Source organism: Heloderma suspectum, chromosome 3, assembly GCF_057233095.1.
Source record: "Heloderma suspectum isolate Gila_16-S chromosome 3, 16-S_ref, whole genome shotgun sequence".
NCBI classification, from domain to species: Eukaryota; Metazoa; Chordata; class Lepidosauria; order Squamata; family Helodermatidae; genus Heloderma; species Heloderma suspectum.
The window spans coordinates 82,223,665-82,243,860 of NC_139460.1; the positions used below are offsets into that span (position 1 = coordinate 82,223,665).

At 42.2% G+C, this 20,196-nt stretch overlaps 1 long non-coding RNA gene across 1 annotated transcript in view; it reads right to left on the reverse strand.

Moving 5' to 3' along the window:
- LOC146349822 (uncharacterized) overlaps positions 1-16,279 on the reverse strand; it is a 54,268-nt gene extending 37,989 nt beyond the window's left edge. Inside the window, exons 1-2 of the long non-coding RNA XR_014788822.1 lie at positions 15,873-16,279; positions 12,457-12,557 (exon numbers count right to left, since the gene is read on the reverse strand). This is a non-coding gene — a long non-coding RNA (uncharacterized LOC146349822). The remainder of the gene's footprint in view (positions 1-12,456; positions 12,558-15,872) is intronic.
- Positions 16,280-20,196: the final 3,917 nt, after the last annotated feature.

The following is a 20,196-nucleotide window of genomic DNA, read 5'->3' on the forward strand; positions in this document are numbered from 1 at the left end:
TTGTAATGAGATGCAAAAAGTTCTAGCTTCAGGCAATCCATTCAAAAGTGGTTACCATGTAATAGCTCTTCAGTAACTGAATATACCCCTTCATGGATCACTGCCTTGTTGTGGCAAACGGGCTTGCATTACTCAGTGAAGCCATAAGCTATGCCGTGCAGGGCCACCCAAGACGGACAGGTCATGGCGGAGAGTTCTGACAAAATGTGGTCCAGTGGAGAAGGAAATGGCTACCCACTCCAGTATTCTTGCCAAGAAAACCCCATGGAACGTATCACAAGGCTAAAAGAGATGACGCCGGAAGATGAGCCCCTCAGGTCGGAAGGTGTCCAATATACTACTGGGGAAGAGCAGAGGGAATTTCCAAGTAGCGCCAGAAAGAGTGAAGTGGCTGGGCCAAAGCCGAAAGGACACTTAGCTGTGGATGTGTCTGGTGGTGAAAAGAAAATCCGATGCTGTAAAGAACAATATTGTTTAGGATGAATATGAACTTGAGCACACTCCGGGAGAGAGCGGAGGACAGGAAGGCCTGGCGTGCTATGGTCCATGGGGTCACGAAGAGTCGGACATGACTTAATGACTGAACAACAACAAACTGAATATAAGAAGCAAATTGCTCAGTTTTTTTTAAATGCTCCTATATTAGGAAAGGAATCGCCACATTGTCATTATCTTATACTTTTTTGTGTGTCCTAGCGAATGGGCCAGGATATATTTTGTAGACTGTTTCAAGCAGTTAGCATTCTCCTTAGAGCTGGGCTGAAATTTTTCAGAATTTCTTTCCCTGATAAATCTTCTGAGAATGCTAGTAGTTTATCTCCCAGGACACTAGAAGATATAAGGCTGCAATCCTATGGATGTTTAGGATTGTTTCTAAACATTTTTCTGTTTAGTCAGAAAAATGACCTAAATTCGCAGCATTCCCCAGGCAGCTGGCTGGGGAATGCTGAGAGTTGTAGGCCTTTTTCCTCCCTAAACATCCATAGGATTGTGTGGTCAGTCTTTTGAACCTTTGATAAGCAGATCCAGCTGTCTCAGAAGTAAGAAGTAAATCCAAAGACAAAAAGGAATACAGTGGAATAGGAAGTTCAAATGCCTCCATGGAAGAAGGGTTTAATTGACTCACAGTTTACATATAAATGTAGAGCTTGGATGTAGTATGCCCAGATAACAAATAAAACTGGGGGTTTGAGTTCAGGCAAATGTAAGACATATACCCTATTACAATACTCTAAAATAGTATTGCTCTAATAGCATTTCTTACTTCCTGCATTATCACTCGCTCCCTTAAAAAAAACAAATAATTTCCGTAACATTTATTTCTTTTACATGGCCACCTTACTGTAATGGTTGCATATCAAAGTAATCACTAATGCAGTGCAATCATACGCATGCTTACTCACTGTTTTCAATGGGGCTCACTCCCAGGTGTATAGGACTGTAAGCAGAAACAAAGAGGCCAAATTGCTGTTATCTTGTGGTGGCAAGCTTGTTCTGATTTTCAATACCACTGCAAAGTTGACAGAACTCGGGTAGTAATTTAGCTCCAGCAGAATAACACAAATTCAGATTGGATGAACCACAAACACCTCTCCGGAGATGCCACATTCTCTTCCATTTCCTTATGACTAGTCATACAGCTACATCACACATTATTTGGTAGCCACATTTCCAGCAGGCACTGCGTGTCTCCTGTTAAATAACGGTAACAGCATGATGTTGTAGTGCCCTAGTAAGTTTCCATCATGTTTACAGATATGTCCCCTTCCAACATTATGGATGTTCAACACATGCATATGCGTAATACATGCCCTCTATGTAAAGCATGACACAGCCCTAACCCACACCATTTACCTATCTGAGTTTATTATGCACTATATTAAGCCCACCTTTCATAGTTCAAATTAAATTAATATTAAGATACGCATGGTATAAAACAATTTTGCTATTCAACTCCAGCGTAAAGGGTTATCCATTTTCATTGTTTGTCAGCAGTCTATAGCAGTGTTCATGGTTTAAGTATGGAACACTATCACCATCTTCTCCTTCCTCCTGCTTTCAATTTTCTTGAACTACCTAGTTCTTCATGTGTTTTGCTTTTTTAAAGGCGCTTGAAAGACCAGGGTGCTAACCCCCCAAATTGTGAAAAAGAAGCAGTCCACTACTACACCCCATCCAAAAACAAAACAGAAAACAAAAAAATCACCAGCAATTTCCCCATTTCTTAGAACAAGCAGGAGCTTCCTAACAGGTATCAGGCAAACGTTTAGCATCCAAACGTTTAGAAACTGATTATCTAGACCCATTTCAGTCGGGCTTCAGGCCTGGGCATGGGACAGAAACGGCCTTGGTCACCTTGGTGGATGATATGAGGAGGGCTCTGGATAGGGGTGAATGATCCTTCCTTGTTCTCCTCGACCTCTCAGCGGCTTTTGATACCGTTGACCACGGTATCCTCCTGGACCGCCTGGAGGGGTTGGGCATTGGAGACACTGTATTGTGGTGGTTCCGGTCCTTCCTCTCCGGCAGGTACCAGAGGGTAGCACTGCGAGAGGAGGTTTCGGACCCGTGGCCACTTACTTGTGGGGTGCCACAGGGTTCCATCCTCTCCCCGATGCTATTTAACATCTATGTGAAGCCACTGGGGGCTATCATCAGGAGGTTTGGGGTGCAGTGTCATCAATATGTGGATGACACGCAGCTCTACCTCTCATTCAAATCTTCACCAAGGTTGGCCGTAGAATCCCTGTCCAAATGTCTGGAGACGGTGAGTGGCTGGATGGGGAGGAATAAGCTGAAGCTCAACCCTGACAAGACCGAGGTACTTTTGGTGGGAGACAAGAGGAGGCTGGGGGATGTTGACCTGGTGTTGAATGGGGTATGGCTACCCTTGAAAGACCAGGTCCACAGCCTGGGGGTCATTTTGGACTCCCAGCTGTCCATGGAGGCTCAGGTGTCAGCTGTGAGCCGGACAGCGCTGTATCAACTCCATCTGATATGGCGGCTGCGCCCCTTCCTTCCCAACCATCTGCTCCCATCGGTAGTACATGCCCTGGTCTCCTCTCGTTTAGACTACTGTAATGCGCTCTACGTGGGGTTACCCTTGAAGACGGTTCGGAAGCTGCAGCTGGTACAGAACGCAGCGGCTCGCCTGATTAAAGGCAGCCGCCGGCGAGATCACATCACTCCAGTGCTGAAGGAGTTGCACTGGTTACCAGTTGTTTTCCGGGCCAAATTCAAGGTGTTGGTTTTGACCTTTAAAACCCTATATGGTTCCGGCCCAGCCTATCTTAAGGAGCGCCTCCAGCAACACCAGACAGGCCGCTTAACAAGATCAGCCTCAGATGGCCTTCTCTCTGTCCCATCAGCCAGGACAGCTAGACTGGTGGGGACGAGGGAGAGGGCCTTCTCTGTGGTGGCCCCCACTCTGTGGAACTCCCTCCCTAGGGAACGCCGTCATGCCCCCTCTTTAATGAGCTTCCGTCGTGCATTAAAAACGTGGTTGTTCAGGCAGGCATTTGGGGTGGGTTAGGGTATTCTAAAAAAAAAAATTTATGGTAGCATTTTATTGTTTTAAATTGTTTTATGGTGGGTTGTACATCGCCCAGAGTGGCTGGGTGACCAGTCAGATGGGCGATTAATAAATTTAATAAATGAATGAATGAATGAATGAATGAATTTGGGAAATAATGAAGGTAATACTGTCTCTTAAGAATAGCACACATTATGTTTTTAAAGTGCTTGCATTAGGAGGAAGGTTAAAAAGGTAAAAGGTGTCCCCAACCAGTCATGTCCGACTCTAGGGTGTGGTGCTCATCTCCATTTCTAAGCCGAAGAGCCAGCGCTGTCCAAAGACGCTTCCGTGGTCATGTGGCCGGCATGACTGAACACTGAGGTGCACGGAACGCTGTTACCTTTCCCGCCGAAGCGGTACCTATTTATCTACTTGCAATTTCTTGCTTTCGAACTGCTAGGTTGGCAGAAGCTGGGACTGAAGACAGGAGCTCACTCCGTCACGCAGCACTCAGGTCTCAAACTGCTGTCCTGCCGACCTTCCAGTCTGCAGTTCAGCGTCTTAACCACTAAGCCACCGCGGCCCCTAGCAGGAAGGTTACCATGTACCAAACCCTTCAGTGCCTTCTTTCTGAACTTTTGGGATCTTTGTGAAATGCATTTATTTGCCAGTAAGTGAAAGAACTTTACTGTCTTAATTATATTAATTAATTGATTAAACTATTATATTCACTTAACATGAAGATTCATGTTCTTAACTAAATTATTCACTGTTTGAAAAATCATCTTACATGTACTGTGTAAATGAACAACTGTACACAACAAAATATAAAGAGCACAAAACTGACAACAGTATTTCACAGGGTACAGCTTCCATCAAAATGTGATTCAATTTTTAATCTGCAAGGAATCTCTGTAGTCATCCATAGTTAATATCAATAACTCTTCAGTTGCCATGTTCCTGATACAATACTAATTTTAACATATAATTAAAGATGTGAAGGCTTGAGGAAAAAATGGAAAAATTAGGGGAAAAACATTTTTTCCAAGGACCGTTTTGGGGGATTCCCCCCACCCCAAATTGAACAGCTTTGGATTATGAAATATTTTCTTTTAGAATTTAAGACAAGGTGTTTATGTACTGTTACCAAGCCTTTACTCCCCACCAAATGATTTCTAAAAACTATGTAATAAGAAGACTTTTATAGAAAGACTAGAGATTTAAAATGTCTGGAAATAATGAAGTCATGGAGGGGAAATGTTTATAAATGTAAGATCCTCAGCATAGTTATTTCTTATTAAAAGTGATTCAATTTACTGATAGACATTTTGGGATGCTCCAAGTCATGCTCAGTTTCCTAATATGTGAATTATTACCATAATATGGATGAAAATGTACATTCTTGGCAGTTTAGGTTTTGTTCTGCAAAGTCCTGTGTTTTTGGACTTGTCTTCGTCTGCCTCCAGTTCTTCCTCCTCCTTCTGGCTTCTAGGATGATTCAGATGTTTTAGGGACTACTTGCTGATGTTCCCTATGGTCAGACATAAACTAGGAACCTAAAATATGTTATGCATAACTTGGTTTACTCATAAAATTAATCATGTTTGGTATATTAAATTTTAAAAGTATAGCTTATTCAGACAATAATTAAAATTTACTGAGCTTACTTTTTAAAGTGTTCAAACATAATGATAATTTTATGAGCAAATGAAGTTATACATAATATAACTTCGCGAACATAAAGGCTGCTTTATGTTCTTAAAGCAGCGTTCCTCAGCTTGATGCCTTACAGATGTTTTGGACTACAATGGCCAGCTTTCCTGACCCATTGGCCATCCTGCCTGAGGCTGACAGGAGCTGAAGTCCAAAATATCTGGAGAGCACCAGGTTGGGGAAGGCTATCCTAAAAAACGAAGATCTGTAACGACGGCTAAAAAAAATGTATTGCTTAGTTTTCAATTTCCCCGCAAATTTGTTTTTTCCATGGCTTCAAAATTTCCAGAAATATTACACCTCTAGTTATGCCCAAGTACATCGTTAACTTTGACTATTACATTTCTGATATATGGGAATCTGTAGAAAATTGTGTTAGATTAATTAGCTTCAGAGTAAAAAGCCATAGGGTTGGATCCAAAATATGCCTCCCAGATGGAAGGACTCCTTCCGGAGGGAACCCAATCGTGGAATGAAGGAGGAACTTTTTTTTTTTTTTTTTTTTGTCAATTTCACCCTCCCTTTGTAGCTCTCTGTGCTCCCTCAAATCTGCTCTGAAGATCTGCTCTGGAACAACGGGGGGGTGGCGGCACTGTGGGCTGTAGGGAGAGGGAGAGAAAAAAAAAAAAAGGCCTCCCCACCCTTTCTGCCAGTGGGACCATTCTGAACAGAATTCCACTCAGGGGATGCTTCTGCCAACAAAAAAACATGGTGGTTCCAACCTATTATCTATTATGCTTTAAACAGTATTTTGCCAAAATTGAATTTTTAGTACACAAACTGTGTTTCTGTATTGCCCCAGCCATGGGCTTTGACCTCTTAATTTAGAGGTGCCAATGTAGTGATAAATCAAACCCAGGTTTACTTACAAGGAGTACTTTATTGAGTAACTTACAGCACACAGGCTTACCCAAAGGTGGATCAGGCAGCTTCTCTGAACCCAGAGCCATGGGGTACAATAGGTTTTATACCATATACGTTAGCAATCAGGCAGCATGACAGCAGCAAGCGCCCCCTAGCGTTCATTTCCAGCATAGATTAACAGCACTTGGTTCTCAGCACAGCCACCTGCAGGTTTAAGACATACAACCTTCACTTCCCAGGCAGATCTTGATATCGGCCTTTGACTCATCTCAACATGCTCAGAGGCCTACTAGCAAGGGAACTGCACCAATAATGAACTTAAGCAAGCATTATGGACCTCTAGGCCCCTCTAACACTACAGGTGACTTGGTTACACTCCTGGGGCCAATACAGTTTCTCAACTCTAAGCTTAACCCAGGTGCTAAGGAAAAGTATGTGATAGCTTTTTTTTAAAAAAAAGCCATGGGTTAAATATACAGAAATCAATATTCACATTTTCAGGCAACAGCTACAAGTACATTGCTCTTGGAATAAAGGATTTATCCAAAGCAAAACTTCTTTGACACTGCTTATTAGCCATGCTGGTGATATTCTGGACTTAGTGGTACCTTTTCTGACCTCCAGTATACATTCTAGCTGAGCTTCTATTATTATGATTTTGAGTAACTCCCAAGCTTTCTGGAGAGATTTGACCCTTTCTACTTTCCCTTTCAACTTCTTTTTTACCAATCCCCTCTTCTTCTTTTTAGGAGTTTCCTCTTTTACAGTCAGAAGTGACGGTTGGATTTACTTGGCAATTTTCCACTTTCATATAAATCTAAGCAGTCACGCTATTTCCAATAGGCTCAACAACGCTCACAATGCTCACTACTGCTTCTGGGCAGTATTTAGGATTATGTCTAGGGTTGCGTTCCCTCTTGTCAGACCTGTGACCACCTGTTCTAGTGTACAATCATTCAGCTATCTATACATTCTACCTCTTTGTCATGTCCAGAACATGCATTTATCCATTCTATGTGCAGAACTGTGACATACAGCATCTGAACTGATCAGTTGGTTATACACAGAAGTAGCAGTAAATACATTAAAACAATTTGAATGAGTTTCAGGAATACATATGAGTGGAAAGTAGCGAAGAAGTAGTTGAAAGTTTTTGATGTCCAGAATAGCAATGCAAACAGGTGAAGCACAGTTAAAGAACACCCCCTGAACACTGTTTTTTTTTAAACGTGGAAAGGCAGGATATAACATTTCTCAAACAAATAAATAAATGGGGTGAGGGAGGAATATCATGCCCCCTCCTGGTGAGAAGTTAGTCTATATTAGTATACTCTACATCATCAGTGTATTGATGGCTGCACTCCCAGACTGTGGCCAGTCTCTCCCAGTGGCTTCGTATAGTTAAGGAGGAAGCTTGCAATTACCTAAAGGATAGTTCCCAGAGATACAGCAGTAATCTTAAACTGTCCTGAGAGATAAAAATAGAACCACTGCAATTAGCCTTTCATAACTGTATAGAACATAATAGCGTTATCACAGCAACTCATAATATCCCACATAATACAGAACTTATTGTTTCCCTGATAATGAACTCATTATTACTGATTATACCCTTAGTGAATGCCTAACATGATGAAAGAAGACAGAGAAACGCAGAACTAATTTAATAGTGTAGAGGATACACACCGTAATGTGGTCAGCAATTTAAAAAAATAGAATACCAAGTAATGAGTTTCAGATATTCTACTTTCAACAAGTAAAACTGTCTCAATGATCACAGGTAAATTAGGTTAAACAGTTCTGTAGGTAATATCTTTTACATTGTGCCTAAAATGTTAGTGAACCTGCCCACATCCACCTACCATTTCAACAACCTGAGCCAGATTTTATGTCATTTCGGAAAAGGAACCAAATTGACGAACCCGGAATAGTTTGTGTAATGCACTGTCCTCCCATTGTTCTGTGTGCCAATATTTCACCAGTGACCTGACCTTTACTGGTTGATTTCCAAAAGTAATTAATATAACTGAGACAAGAACAACTGGATAATTGATGCCAAAATATCATTCTCTGTAATAGGGAACTCAGGTGGTTGAAGGTTGATCATTTTTTAAAGCAAACCAGGGCCACTGGTTTGGTACTAAATCTGGTAGTGTTTTCTACATACTTGGGCAACTCCTTAGGTATGCAGAAGTATAGAAGTTTGTAAAGTTTTGTTTTTTTAATTTAAACCACCCCAAACGGCCTGACAAGGTTTGCAGAATGCTGAAGTGTTAGGTAAGGAGTGGCGGGGAGAGAATTGGGTATTGGCCTACTCAAGCAGCACAATATTTATTTATTTATTTATTTATTTATTTCATTTCTATACCGCCCAATAGCCGAAGCTCCCTGGGCGGTTCACAAAAATTAAAACCAAACACACAATAAAACAATTTAAAATATATGGAACATTAAAACCACAATATTGTTGGGGGGATGTGTGGCATGAGGTTAAAAGGCTTCCTTTCCTGCACTCTACAGGGATGTTCCAGGAGAAAGGGCGAAATGGCACCGTTCCCTTCTCCTACGTTCCATGACTGCATGTTCCTCTTCCCAACTATATAGCTATAAAATGTTCAGCTTTGGGACTAGCAGCCAATTCAAAACTCTCTAGCACTATATAGCACAGCAAGGGAAGGCCTCAGAGCAGGGAAAGAAAAAGGGAAGTTATTTTTCTCTCTTCTGAAATGTAATCCCCCACTCCGCTGCTCCCGATGCTTGAATAGCAATATAACACTCCTGTAACAGGCTGGCTGAAGTCCTGGACAGAAACACGCCTCTTATGGGCTGAGGGCACGCTGCAATATTTTGTTGTAGGTCCCACTAGTGTCCTTCTATTAGTAAAGTGCATGCCCCACTAGCAGACATCCTGGGTGCCAAAATGAGGGTAGAGATAGGGCTGGGGGGTCCCTACAACCAAGAAGAACACTCAAAATCCTGCTTTTTCAGAGAAAAGAAACCCTGCAAGGCAGGGGTGGGGTAGAGAAGTAAAATTTCCGGAAATTTTGAGGCCATAGAAAAAGATGTTTTTTCCAGGGGGTTTCAGGAAAATTGGAAATTTTGAAAAATTGAAAAATAAGCAATTCTTATTTTTTTTTAGCGCTCTTTACAGATCTAACATCACTTTGTTACTTTAAGACAGCCTTCCCCAACCTGGTGCCCTCCAGATATTTTGGACTTCAGCTACCATCAGCCTCAAGCAGCATGGTCAATGCTCAGGAATACTGGGTACTGTAGTCCAAAACATGTGGAGGACACCAGGTTGAGGAGGGCTGCTTTAGGTTGTAAAGCAGCCTTTCTGTTCCTAAAGTTATTATGCATATGACTTAGTTTATACTAAGTCATACTTAGTATAAACTAAGTCATACTTATATTTAGTTTATAATAAAATTATTGTTATATTTTAAAACTTTTAAAAATAAACTCAGTAATTTTGTAATTATTGCCTGTATAGATTAGAACTACATTAAATGAGTGCTACAGCATCAGAAACACAGGACTTTATAGAACAAAACCCAAGCTGTCAAGAATGCAGATCTACTGTCAAGAATGCCTAATGGTGACTTTACTCACATGTTGGAAAACTGAGCATAAATGTCCATCAGTAAAATATACCTTAGATCAATAACTTTAATAAGCAATGAAAGAACTAACTATGCTAGGAATCTTACAGAGAGGATTTAAAAAATATTTTCCCCATGGCTTTGTTATTTCCAGACACTTTACATATCTACTTTTTCTATAAAGGTATTCTTATTACATAGTTTTTAGAAATCATTTTTTGGGGAGGAGTTAGGGCCAGTTCACAATATATAAATACTTTGTCTTTATGAAAATATTTCATAATCCAAAGCTGTTCAATTTTTCCAAGTTTTTAGAAAAAAACGGAAACGGTGCTTGGGAAAAAAGTTTTTTTCTGTGTTTTTCTGGGCCTTCACATCTCTAGGCACAACCATTTAAAGCAGGGTGGGGCAACTGCAGGAAGTCTGGGGGGCATTTTCTCACCCCCCAATAGGGTGCACTGTATAGGGGGCCATGGAGTCCCTAGGACACCCAAAAGTGTTTTAAAAAGAGAGAGAAAAACCCTGGTTTGCTGCCAAAAATGGTGGCAAACTGCTGCATAGAGCCACAGAGTGCGACGAGAGTTAAATTTAACTTGTTTCCAAGCTTTAAATATAAATTTGTTTTAAAATGGGGAGGGGTGCCCTGCATGGTGCCCACCCCTGCTATGGAATATATTGCTTACATGCTACTCTCACGTGTCTTGTTTCAGCTGGGACTGCCATGCGTTTCAGAGCTCTGGCTTGCAGAAATACCACTCAAGTGTCCCAATTTTTAGGGTGAAGCCATCTTTGCCCCTTTTCCTCTCCCCCCTTCTTTACTTTCTTCTGCCCTATACATGCAGAGAACAATGATGACTGATGGCCTTGAAAGGAATCACAAATAAAGCTTGATCCAACTGTCATATATAGCTCTGTGTCTTTGACACCCTATAAGTTATGATGACCAAAACGTAGCACATAAACTATGTTATGTGGTCTGAGGCAAGCAAAGAAATAGGCATACAGAATATTCTTTGTAAAAGCATTTGCCCATTCCTCCTGTTTTGAACTTTTCCCCTAAAAGCCTTCAGTGAAATGCAAACTAGATGGTTTTGCAGCTGACTACCTCTTTCTGCTTCTCAGGGAGGAGTGGTGGATGGCATGGGAAATGTTTTCTGGTTCTACTTCCTTCCTTAATTTACTGATAGAACACCAAGATGAAATTGGAAAACGAAAAGTGCCGTCTCCCATTGTGCTGATATGCTGCAAAAAAGAAAAGAAAAGATGGGGAAAAAGAGTGGGAAAAAGGTTTGGAAATTGGGTGTAATGAGGGCGAAGGGAGAGGAAATGGGGGGGGGTCAGAGAGAAGGGATTGTGGGGTCTGCTCTGATACCAAAAACCCTGTCAGAAGGAACCTACTCCCAAATACTAAGTGTGCGGGGAGCTAGGAGGCTACAGTAGCAAAGGAAAGAAACACTGAACATGCTCAGATGTTATGTTCTTTCACCTATTCCAGGACTCAGCTGTCGTATGGAAAACAGACTCCTGGTGAAGTCTAAGAACAAATTAAAGGGAAAAGAATAGGCAAATCTATAGCAAGATAGCATGGGATGGGAATGCGAGTGATGCAAGAAGGAAAATGAAGAGTGGACTCTTGTGTGGAACAAAGTTGCATGTCCTCTGGTTGTAGTTTTCTGGAAATGGAGTCAGTACTGAACTTCTAAAAAGAGAGATCATAACTCTTTTGCTATAGATTTTAATCTGGATGAGAGATATGCCATCACCCTTCTTCTTAATCCTAAATGTGTGGAAGGAGAAAGCTGGAATTGCTAAGTGGTGAGGGGAAAGCACAGCATATTCTCAAAGGCACTTTGTTGTTACAGAACTGTTATTTCTACTTAAGAATTCTCGCCAAGCATTCACTGACTGATCCTGGGCTAGTCACTTATTAGTGTCTCCATTCTCCTCTAAAATGGGACCAGTGCCCTCTAAATAATATGTGCTATATGTATGTATGCAAATGTTATGTATTTGTCTCGCTGTGTATTGTTTACATTTCTTTTGTCATTTTGAGCCATTTGTTTGCATGCACTTTTAGTCCCTGATTTTCTTCTTGTGGGACACTTGAGTTTGGACTGTGGTCCCCACCAGTGCCCAATAGTGGTCACAACACAGGGCTGCTCTTAGTCCAATCCACTCATATACAGGTTTGTCACTATTTTAATATATTTAAATATATTCTTATATTTTAAGATAAGATTTCCCGCCGCCAACTGTAACCGATAGATTCAGAAATGGAAATTTTATAGCAACATATGAGCAGCATTAACAAAAATCCCTTCTCAAAATTCGAATTAAGTCCCAATTCCAAATTATTAAGTTTGTATTAAATCAAATATGCAGAAACCAAACACTGTGCATCTAGTTTACCATTAGTAAGTGGTTTTGACCAGGATGTGACACTGCAAATTTTAAACAAATACATGAAACATGCTAGTGTAGAAAACCAGTTGGCTTGAACAAACTTTCCATAGTCTAACCTCTTATTTGAGCAAACCAATGTACATCAATGAATACCTAATGAGGAAAAAATGAGGACATCATAGGAACCATCTGTTTGTTTTTTTACTGGAAATATTTAAGACATCAGCAGCAGGAAACAATTCTGAAATGTTTATTTCCTAGAGATGCAGCAGACACATCTCTGAGTGAACTAAGCTTGGAGTGAGCATCAGGATAATAAACACCAAGTGTAGTAATTTCCTAAAGTATGTAAATACTTACGAGAGTACATTACCAATATAGGCATAGTAAGAGCAGCAGTAGGAGGTAGTCCCATCACAGCAATATGCAGTTATTGTCACACTGAGCAAAGCAATCTTCTGCTGCATAAAAACAAATTTAGGATGTATAAAGTGGCATACCACCATGATTAAAAATGCATCCTAAGACTTTTATGATTTACTCCATTTTAGTAAGATTTTATCAGAGGCTTGTCCTGGACACCTATTCCATATTCAGCCAAAATTCTCAATAACTTAAAGAAGACATGCAGAATCAGGGATAATTTTGAAGTCTATCATATGGTTCTTGCCTTCCCTTCACTGAACCAAAATAAGTCCTGTTTCATCAAGACACTGTCTCTCTTTCTGTTGACCTGAATACAAATGCTATCATTTACTGTAATGCCAGACGGACTATAATGAAATAGAAAAGTATGTAATTTTCTCTCTAAATCTATAACAATCAGAAATCCATGTCTACTGTGGGATACAGGCAAGAGATTTCTAGTGAGTGTGTTTGATAACACAAATTTGGGGGAGGGGGGAACCATTTCCCTTAAACTGAATTACATTATTCAGGATCTATCCCTGAAAGGATTCCTACAGTATAGAAATGAACAAAAAATATAAAAAGATTTCTTATGCAATCTCAGAGTGAAAACTGCACTCACTGAAAAAGAAAGAAAGAAAAGAGAGAGAGTTTTCAACCCCAGAGTGCCATTTAGTAAAGTTAGATTTTATAACCCCACATTTGATTCAGCAGTTCCACCTGCACACTTCTTCACTCCAACACCCCAAAGAATTAACTGCATGTCAAGCCTCTCATTTTTCCCTATTCAAAATCCAGTTAGAGATATAGAATATCCAGAAATTTTGAGGTAATGGAAAAAAACAGTTTTTTTCCAGGGAGTTTTGGGGGGAAAACAGAAATTTTGGGAAAGACTGAAAAATAAGCAATACCTTTTTTTAGCGCTCTTTACAGATCTAAAGTCACTTTGTTGCTTTAAGACAGCCTTCCTCAACCTGGTGCCCTCCAGATATAATAAATATTCTGAACTTCAGCTCCCACCAGCCTCAGGCAGCATGGCCAATGGTCAGGAATGCTTGGCACTGTAGTCCAACAGTCTTTCTGTTCCTATAGTTATTTTATGTATAACTGAGTTTGCTCAAAAAATTATCATTACATTTTAAAACAAAACTCAGTCAGTAAATTTGTAATTATTGTCTGAATATATCTGAATTACATTAAATGACTGCTACAGCATCAAAAACACAGGACTCTATAGAAGAAAACCCCAACTGTCAAGAATGCACATTTACTGTCAAGAATGTACAATGGTGGCTCTACTCATATGTTGGGAAACTGAGCATAAATGTCTAGCAGTAAAATATACTTTAGATCAATAATTTCAACAAGGAATGAAAGAAATAACTATACTGGGAATCTTACAGGGAGGATTAAAAAAACATTTCCCCCCATGGCTTTGTTATTTCCAGACATTTTACATCTCTAGTTTTTCTATAAAAGTCTTCTTACTACATAGTTTTTAGAAAACTTTTGGGGAAGTAAAGGACGGATAATAATATATAAATACCTTGTCTTAAATTCTAAAGGAAAATATTTCATAATCCAAAACCGTTCAATTTTTCAGAAAAAAACAAAAACAGTCCTTGGTAAAAAAAGGGTTTTTTTCCTGAATTTTTCCAGTTTTCCAGGCCTTCACATCTCCAAGACCAGTTAGGGAATACGTCGTCGTTCCATTATCACAGTTAAGGGCCATTCTTAACCTTTTGCATGACTACTCAGAAACAAGCCGTATTTAGTGGGGCTTATTCCCAGGTTAAGTGCGTATAGCAGGGATGTCATACCTCTTTCGACCTCAGGGCTGAATTCAATTTCCAAGAAGCTTTCCGAGGTCAGATTCCAGTATTTGGAGCAAAAGGGTGCAGAGCTAAATTAACAGCATATTTCAGTTTAAATGTGCAATCCTATGAGTTCTGTGACCAATGCTCTGAAGCCTCTGAAGTCAGAGGGTTATGAACATTCAAGTGCAGAGCTGGAGGAGCTCTGCATTTTAGCTAGATGGGTTTTTCTGCCCATCTAGCTGAGGTGCGGCAGAGCGAGAGGAGGCTGGAGAGGCCTCTGGATAGCTCATATCCCAGACTCTCCAGTCCCCTCGCCTCCTATGCCCTCTCTATCCCCTCTCTGAGGTTGCGTTTCTGCTCAGTTATCTTCACACCAGCTGCGAGGGGGAGGGCAGCGCAGATTCCCAACTCTGAGGTTGGAGTGCTGGCTTCGACTTCAGTCTTGGGAATCCAAAGTATCCTATGACCTCACATAGGGGTTGCCTAGGAGCCATAGGATTGCTCTGTAAAGCTCTTAGTTTCTGTAACTAAGCCTATGCATTTCAACTGTTTAGAATGGGAAAAATCCTGCAAAAGCTGGAAAAGAACCAAGTGATCAGTGATTGGGAGAAAGAGGCATGGTGGCTTTCTGGGGAACCTCAGATGGTTCGATTTGGCCCACAGCCCTGAGGTTTGACATGCCTGACGTATAGGAATGTAGCCTATATTGCAAATAGCCTTGCCTGACCTCCCTTTTCCATTCACACGAATTGACCATTTCCCAAATCCCAAATTGACCATTTTTGCAGTTTCTACTTCAGCCCTGTCCTCTGCCATTCATCCCTAGTTTTAAAAGTGTAAAGATGTTTCCAATTTTTCATTTGCAGTGTACAATAAAGGGTTCGCCAATAAAAACATGACCCTTACATGCACAAAATAGAATCATATATATTATGTACGGGCATCCAACAGGAGAAGAAAACTGGATAGCCAGCATGATGCATCGTCGTCGTCCCCTCCCGGGGGGGGGGGGCCTTCCGGGACGAAAACGTGGCGGGGGAGAGACTTAAAGCCTCCCTCCTGAAGCCCCGCGCGCTTACACGGAGGTAGAGAGGCCTCCACAATGCGTGCTAGAGAGAAGGACGCTTCGCTTGGCCCAGTCTCTCCATTTCTCTCTCACACTCAGCCAAACTCAGCCTAACCTATCTCACAGAGTTGTTGGGTCTTGGGGGGGGGGGGGGGAAGAGTCTAGACAGATGTATAAAGCCCACGTGTGCTGCTCTTCGGAAAAAGGGTTGGATGTAACCGTGAGAACTACAAATGGTTTCAGGTACCGCAAACAGAGATTCGGGACCTTCCAAAGTTCGACGCTTAAGTACGACAGGAAGAGGCTAAAACTTAGAAGCCTGCTCACGGGGCCGGGGATGAGAAAAGGCTACGCGCTCCCCACACGACTTTCCCCGTCTCCAGCCCACCCTCCACACCTACTCCAGACGACACCTCTTCAACCGCCCCCAGAGCAAAGCCCGCGGCCGTCCCGCCCCTGCACGTGCGCCCCACCTGCCCACTGACCTGTGAGGATGAAGGGTAGAAACGGCAGGGACAACGTAGGCGGCGGCGGCGGCACTAGCCGGTCTCCTGAGCTGCGCCGCTCCGGCGTGGCCAGCCAAGCAGGCGGAGCACCGGGGGTGGAGCCCAGAGGCGGCAGCGGTGCGGGAGCCGAACGCAAAGCGAAGGTGGAGGACGCCTCGCAGCGCGTCCCTCAAGTGGCCACCGCCGTATGGGGACACGCCACGCCACGCGGGCGCCTTCTCTCACTCGTTCGCCTTTGTCTTGGTGCAGCGCCAGCTCCTGGCTGCTGCCCTCGGACTCTTTGGGGCCCACTTTGCAGCTCGGTGGGTGGCCCCGTTGGGCGTTTCAAGAGGCCCAGAGAGAGCTGCGCGCCTGTGGCTCTCGCGCGTTTCACGCTTGCAGGCCTCACGGCAGCCGGCGATAAGCCAACGTCAAGCTCGTCAGTTCTATGTGTGTTTCTCCCCCCTCCCATTTTATTATCATTTAACTGGACCCCTACCGACCAGAGTCAGGCGCAGGGTGGCTCTGAGCACGGTCAAAGCCCCTTCCTTCGGCATTTGTTTTCAATACCAGGAAACACACTGAGCTCATAGTCCTTTTTCACAAAGGCCCACTCATGGCTACCCCATGATTTCTTCATAGCAGTCTAATTCAGGTGGGAAGACGCCATTTTGGCAACAATCCTATGTATGTTTAGACAGAAGAAAGTCCTATATTTCCTAGCCAGTATAGCTAGCTGTGGCATGCTGGGAATTGCAGGACTTTTTTTCTGTCTAAATGCATAAGGTTGTTAGATAATTGGGAGTCGGGAATGATATTAAAGGCAAAACTGAAGTACTTTGGCCACATAATGAGAAGACAGGGTACGCTGGAGAAGATGCTGATGCTAGGGAAAGTGGAAGGCAAAAGGAAGAGGAGCCGACCAAGGGCAAGATGGATGGATGATATTCTGGAGGTGACGGACTCGACCTTGGGGGAGCTGGGGGTGGCGACGGCCGACAGGAAGCTCTGGCGTGGGCTGGTCCATGAAGTCACGAAGAGTCGGAAGTGACTGAACGAATAAACAACAATAAGACCCTGCTGATCAATCCCAGCTGATCAGGGTTGTATTCAGTGGGTTGTAACTTAAGTGGGCCTAACGTTTCAATGGGTCTACTCTAAATAGAACTAACACTGGATACAAGTACAACCCTTGGACATCTCTACCAGTAGATCCCAATCTACATAATGCCCGTTGCCTTATGGAGCCCATTGGCCTGTCCTGCCACCTGCCTCAGCTGCCAAGGGTTCTCGGAAGTTGTTTTCATGTTCTACAGCTAAATAGACAACAGTGCTTTCCACATAGAACAGCCTCCCCCAGTAAGGCCCCCTCTATCAGCTCCAGCCAGCATAGCCGATGATCAGGAATCTTGGGAGTTGTAGTTCAAAACATCTGGAGGGCACGGGTTGGGGAAGGCTGCCATAGCAGGGTGGGAAACTTGTGGCTCTCTAGATGTTGCTGGATTTCAGCTCCCATCAGCTGTAGCCAGCAAGTCAGTGGTGGTGTGGGATGCTGCAAGTTGTAGTCCAACAACATCTGGAGGGCCTCAAGTTGCTCACCTTTGGAATAAAGGAAAATGCTGAAAGCTTTTTTTCTTCTTTCCCTGGGAAGGGTATGAGAGGGAATATTTAAAAGATAAAGTGGACACTGAATATCCAAGATCATTCTCTACAATCAACACAGCAATACCAAAGAGGTACACAGAAGATATGTGCTTTTTTCTTATTTGTTAAGCTCATAAGGATGCTGACTAGGAAGTTTTTAATAGTATTTAAGGGTGCAATCCTATGCATGTTGAGACAGAAAAAAAGGCCTACAATTCTCAGCATGCCCCAGCCAGCTGTGCTGAGAGTTGTAGGCCTTTTTTCTGATTAAACATGAATAGGATTGTGCCTTAAGACTTATTTCAGGGAGTGGGGGGAGGGTTACTTTATCTGCTGCTTTCATCTGCTTTGGATGTTTTACTGGTTTTAAATTTGATATTTTAATCTTGTTTTATATTGTCTGTATCTGCATAATATTATTGTAAGGTGTCTGAGTTACTTTTGGAGAGATGGGGGGCTCTAAGAGTGAGGCAAATGCTTCCAGGAGTTTAACTGTTATAGCTAGGTGGAATCATATTACAGCAATTCTTGAAAGAGTTACATTGATTGTTTGTTTCCAAGCCCAATACAAGGTTCTACTGCTCACCTTTAAAGACCCAGGTACATGAAGAAGTGCCTTTTCCTATACCAACCTGCCCATATACTCTTATTAGGGGAAGTTCATTATGTGGTAAAAAGAGGGAAAACCTCTGTGGTGGCACGTTGACTTTGGAATTCCCTTCCCATATGACCTGGCAAAGAAAAGGCTTACAGTCTTTTCTTTGCCAAGTCAAGACTTTATTATTTGCCCAGGCATTTTAAATTTACGGTATTGTTTAGTCTGCTTTGCTTTTATTCTTGTTTTATGAAGATTGGTGTATGGCATTGTATTTTTATGATTAGTTACATACATATTTACTATATGCTGCCCTGGTATCCGTGAGGATAAAGGGTGATCAAAAATACTTTTAATAAATAAATAAATTAAACTAACATTACAAGACTATGTATTTCTGCTCATAAATAAGTCTCGCTATGTTAAGTGGGGCTTACTTCCACCTAAGTGTGCATAGGATTGCAGTCTTAATAAACAGGGAAACCTGTTGAATGCAGTGATAGTTACTTCTGAGTAAAGTTGCTTGGGATTGTACTGTATGTTACTTAGGCTGCAATCCAATACTCCCCTGGAAGTAAATCCCACTGAATTTAATGGGACTTCTGAGTAGACATGCCTAGAATTGCCCTGTTAGCTGTAGTGATGCACCTAACCCTCTTTCACATAAGCTAGGAAGACAATTTTTGATTCTAGCTTGCCTGAAGGTAGTAAGAGCGTGGGCCCCTGGGGAATAGCTAGAGTCCCAGGGTGTGTGATTCTCTGGAACACAATGGCTGCCACACATTTGGAAAAATCATTTATTTTCATAAGATTTTCATAAAGACTCGCATTGGAAAGCTTTCAGCTTCAATATATCTCTCAAATCTGGGGAAATTGTCTTTAACAATTCTCACCCCCATTAGCCTGCAGAGGGGTTTCAGTATGAAAATGTAAATGTGAAAGATGTTTTCTTTTCTCTTACATTGTAAGGCAGCAGGCAGAGCTTGTATTTGTTTTGTATATAGTTATACAATGCTTAGACTGCCAGGCAGTTTATAAATATTAAATGGATGTTTGCCCATTTATTATTTGCAGTGGAATTTTCATCACAATAATCACTTTGGAGATAAGGGAGGCTCAGCCTTCCTTTGTTGCCAAAGTGCTGGGAAGAGAGATTTGGGTGCCAAGAAAGCATACTAAAGGAAGTGCTGCCCCACAGCCCAAATTTTCCCTGCCACTGCAATTACTTTAGAGGGGAAGGGCTAAATCTTCCTTTAAGAACATAAGAAGAGCCATGCTGGATCAAACCAAGGGTCCATCTAGTCCAGCTTTCTGTTCACACAGTGGTCAACCACTGTCAACCAGGAACCTACAAGCAGGACATGAGTGCAACAGCACCCTCCTGCCCATCTTCCCAAGCAACTGGTTTGCATAGGCATACTGCCTCTGATACTAGAGGTAGGACATAGCCATCAGGACTAGTAGCCATTGATAGCCTCCTCCTCCAGGAATTTGTCTAATCCCATTTCAAAGCCATCGAAATTGGTGGCCATCACAACGTCTTGTGAATGAATGAATTCCATAGTTTAAGCACTGTGTGAAGAAGTCCTTTTATCTGTCCTGAATCTCCCACCAATCAGCTTCATGAGATTGACCCAGATTCTAGTATTATGAGAGAGGGAGAAAAATGTCCACACCATGCATACATTTGTTCCCAAGGAAGCCTTGCGGGGAGAAGGAATGCAGGACTTGGAGATAGTGTACCAAGAGTTGTTTTTCACCTACAAAGCTCTAAATGGTTTGGAGTCATAATATCTGGAGGACCACCTCCTTCCATATGAAACTGTCTGTAACTTACAATCATAATCAGAGGCCCTGATATATATCCCACCACCTGGAGAGGTTGAGTAGGTGGGTAGTCAAGACTGGGCGTTTTCAATAGCAGCACCCCGACTGTGGAACTCCCTCCTCAGGGAGGTGAGATTGGCTCCTTCTTTGCTCTCCTCTAGATGGGCAATAAAGATTAGGCTGTTCCATCAGGCTTTTAATTTTTTGCTGTTCTTTAATTTTAATTCTGTTCACAAATTTTATTGTATAGTTTTCCCC